The sequence below is a fragment of the Suncus etruscus genome, chromosome 1 (assembly GCF_024139225.1).
Source record: "Suncus etruscus isolate mSunEtr1 chromosome 1, mSunEtr1.pri.cur, whole genome shotgun sequence".
NCBI classification, from domain to species: domain Eukaryota; kingdom Metazoa; phylum Chordata; class Mammalia; order Eulipotyphla; family Soricidae; genus Suncus; species Suncus etruscus.
The window spans coordinates 154,044,605-154,048,837 of NC_064848.1; the positions used below are offsets into that span (position 1 = coordinate 154,044,605).

General features: G+C 40.3%; 1 non-coding gene across 1 annotated transcript; it reads right to left on the reverse strand.

Moving 5' to 3' along the window:
• Positions 1 to 3,316: 3,316 nt before the first annotated feature.
• On the reverse strand, positions 3,317 to 3,423 carry LOC125996069 (U6 spliceosomal RNA). The gene has a single exon (XR_007491210.1). It is a non-coding gene; the product is annotated as a U6 spliceosomal RNA (small nuclear RNA).
• Between the last annotated feature and the right edge of the window lie 810 nt (positions 3,424 to 4,233).

Sequence of the window (4,233 nt, forward strand, 5' to 3'; positions counted from 1 at the left end):
GAGTCACTTTACTTTATCTCATATTCTTACATAGAAACAAATTAAGAAAAGGGGGGGAGTGGATGGAGCTCAGAGGCCAAATGGTCTCAGGTGCTTTGGTTGGGGAAAAAGTGGTCAGAACTAAATACCCAAGCCAAAGTCAATGACAGTACAATCAAGAGACTCAAACTATAACAATCTAAACACAAAATGGACCTGCTACACTGGTAGACTAGGGGGCTCAGGATGAAGGTATGGGATGTATTCTGGGGAACTCTGGTGGAGGGAGGTCAACACTGATGGTGGAAATAACCCTGATTCACTATCACTATATGCCTAAAATATAATTATGAAGGACTTGTAAAAAATGGTGAAGTCACTACAAGTAGAATTACTAGATGACCTAGCAATACTTCTAGGTATATACTCCAAATAATAAAAATCAGGATCTCAAATAGTTACTTAAACTCCCTAAATCAAAATATAGTTCACAGTAATAAAGGAAGTTCAAATAGCTCATGTCTAGTTACTGGGGAAATAGTACAAAGGTTAAATCATTTGCTTAGCACACAGATATTGCTGCAGCCCTAGTTCAAATTCCAGAACTACATATGGTGTCCTCAAAATGCCAGGAGTTGTCCCTTTGCACAAGAGCCAGATGTGGCTCCTTGAGCACCAGGTGTGCCTCACTCCCAAAATAACCCAAGTCTAATAATAGATGATGCACAAATATATGATAGAATATTATTCGGCCCATTGCTTTCTTACTTCAGGGGTTACTCTGGCAGGATTGTATGCAATACTAAAATTCAAACAGGGCCAGTCACAAGTAAGGGAACTGTCTTACCCCTGCACTATATCTCTGGTTCTCAGTCTTTGATTTATTTATTTATCTATGTATTTATTTACTTATTTAAAGGGGAATTCTAGGACAGAGAATTAAATCAACAGGAGAGCACATGCTTTGTATGCATGAGGCCTGGGCTCAGTCTCCAACATCACAATGATCCTCTGAGCAATACCAGGCATCACACAAAACAGATAATACAGATGTTAAAGCACTTGCCTTATACACAGTCAACTCTGTTCACCACCAATTACCACATGTGGTCCCTGAGCTCCACCATGAGGGATCCCTGATCACAGAGATAGGAATAAGCTCTTAGAACTGTCTGGTGTGGCCCAAAATGAGAGGGGGTGGGAGAAAATGGGAGGGAGAGAAGGAGAGAGAGGGAGGGGAAGAGAGAGGAAGAGAGAATCTAATCTAGAAAGCTCAGTCTGGGCTGGAGAGATAATATAGCAGGTATGATTATAGATTGCACACATTCAATTCTAGTTCAATCCCTGGCACCATATAAGGTCTACTGAGGGATCCTTCAGTCCAGAGTAAGTAGGAAGTCCTGGTGTCGCCCAAAACAAAACAAAAAATGAAAGCTCATTCTCAAGAAAATACTCCACACAAAGACTGGAGAGAGTGTAACAGTACATACTGAGTATAAGCATAGCATGATCCCCTGAATACCTTCATAAGTGACTACCTGAACACTGCTTGTGTGGACCCAAAACAAATAAGATAAAATTTATTTACCTTATTTTATGATACAAGGATCTAGGATGGCCAAAATAACATTGAGGAAGAATACTGTTAATGGGTTTAAACTATTTAATTCAAAGCTTAAAGAAACAGTATTAAAGCAATGTTATCAGTACAAATACATCAAATATGCAAACAAATCAGTGGAACAAGAGTTTAAAAAATAGACTTGTGGAGCTGGAGAGATAGCATGGCAGTAAGCCTTGCATGCAGAAGGATGGTGGTTCGAATCCCGGCATCCCATATGGTCCCCCCAGCCTGCCAGGAGTGATTTCTGAGCATAGAGCCAGGAGTAACCCCTGAGCGCAGCTGGGTGTGACCCAAAAACAAAACAAAACACAAAACAAAAACAAAAAATAGACTTTCACATTTGTTGCTGGTTTTCTGAATGACATCACCAGGAACAATTTGGAGTCAGAGCAGCCCCCGGCCCCCTGTACTCTCAGAAGATGCAGCAGCCATCTCATGAACCATAGCTGCCACCATCTGAGTTCACTGGCTCAGTTCCACAGATTCTCAAAATACTAAGTTGTGCAACACCCCATAATTCTAATACTGACTTCCTAGTAGGCATATGCCAACTTAGATGTGAAATTATCATAGGAACCACATAAGCTCAACAAACAGAATGTTCCACTAACCATAAACAGTTTATTAGACTTTCCTACAATGACATAAAGACCTCATTGCTAGATATGACAATTTTCACAATTTTTACTTTAATGAATCTTTTTTGAAAATTCCATTACCATTTAGTCATACAAAGAAATATTAAGTAAATTACTTGTACATACCAAGGAGCAGGCTTCAGGGAGATTGACAAGGGTGGAGGGAATGTTATACCAGTGGTGGAATTGGTGTTGAAATATTGAATGCCGGGCCCGGAGAGGTAGCACAGCGGTGTTTGCCTTGCAAGCAGTTGATCCAGAACCTAAGGTGGTTGGTTCGAATCCCGGTGTCCCATATGGTCCCCCGTGCCTGCCAGGAGCTATTTCTGAGCAGACAGCCAGGAGTAACCCCTGAGTACCGCTGGGTGTGACCCAAAAACCAAAAAAAAAAAAAAAAAAGAAATATTGAATGCCAGAAATAACTGTATCATAAGCAACTCTGTAAACCACAGTATTTAAAATAAAGAATTTTTATTTAAAAAATAGATTTTCTCATATACAATTAGCTGATTTTTTAAATACCTTCTGGGCCATAACTGGTGGTACTCAGAAGCATACTCTTGGCTATGCACTAAGGAGTTGTTCCTGACAGGTTCGAGAGACCATATGGAGTGCAAGGGATCAGACTAGGGTCAGCTGCATGCAAGCAAACTTCCTGACTGTTGTACTATCTTCTGGACTTGGATCAGTTGATTTGTAATTGTGCATTTCATTTTAGGGCCACACTCAGCTAGTTACTCCTGGCTCTGCACTCAGGAATTACTCCTGGTTATGCTCAAGGGACCTTATGGAATGCTAGTGATTGAATTTGGGCTGGCAGAACCCTATCATTCTAACTATCAGAGATTAGTTGATTTTTAAGGAAAGTACAAACACAATCCATTGAAGAAAGAATTGTTTTTCAATCTTTAAATGAATTAATTGAATAGAATTGTTCAGGGGCTGGAGTGATAGCACAGTGAGTAGGGCATTTGCCTTGTATGTGTCCAACTGGGGTTCAATCCCGGCATCCCATGTGGTCCCTTGAGCCTGCCAAAAGAGATTTGTGTGTGTGTGTGTGTGTGTGTGTGTGTTTAAAAATATGGAACGCTTCACGAATTTATGTGTCATCCTTGTGCAGGGGCCATGCTAATCTTCTCTGTATCGTTCCAGTTTTAGTACATGTGCTGCCGAAGCGAGCACGCCAAAAGAGATTTTTGAGTGCAGAGCCAAGAGGAACCTCTGAGCACTGCTGAGTGTGGCCCAGAAATCAAAAATAAATAAATATTTTTATTGAGAAGTACAAAAATATTTATTCATATATAAAAATACAAAAAGTAATCAACATTCTACAACCTTTCAGAAAGATGGGCTTGAGGTTATAACTTAATATCTTTTCTTTAAATAATAATTTCTTTATTTAAGCATCATGATTACAAATCTGTTCATATTCGGGTTTCAGCCAATTAAAAAAAAAAGAATTAAGGGGCCAGAGCAATAGCACAGCAGTAAGGCATTTTTACCTTGCACGTGGCCAACACAGGATGGATCCTGGTTCAAATCTAGGCATCCCATATGGTCCCCAAGCCTGCCAGAAGCAACTTCTGAGCACAAAGCCAGGAGTAACTCCGGAGAGCCGCTGAGTGTGGACCCCCCCCCCAAGAAAAAAACTAAGTATCCAGAAGTAGAAATACATATATATGATCAACTGATATTCAACAAAAATTCAAAGACAGTTAGAGAAGTCTTTTAGAAAAAAATATTAAAACCATAGGAGATTCATATGCAAACAAAAACCACCTAAAACCGAAACAAACAAAATGAAAAAACACAAGTAAATGTTTTTGCTTTTTTCTGCTGAGCCAGCCTAGACACACCAAGGACCATAATCTCTCCAGGACCCACACCCGGTAAGATGTCCCCACCCAACAAATGTGGGGCCAATTCCTGCCAGGTGATTGGGCACCTAGAGACTTAAAAGGGATGGTGGCCATGCTCTCTGCCTTTTTCCTG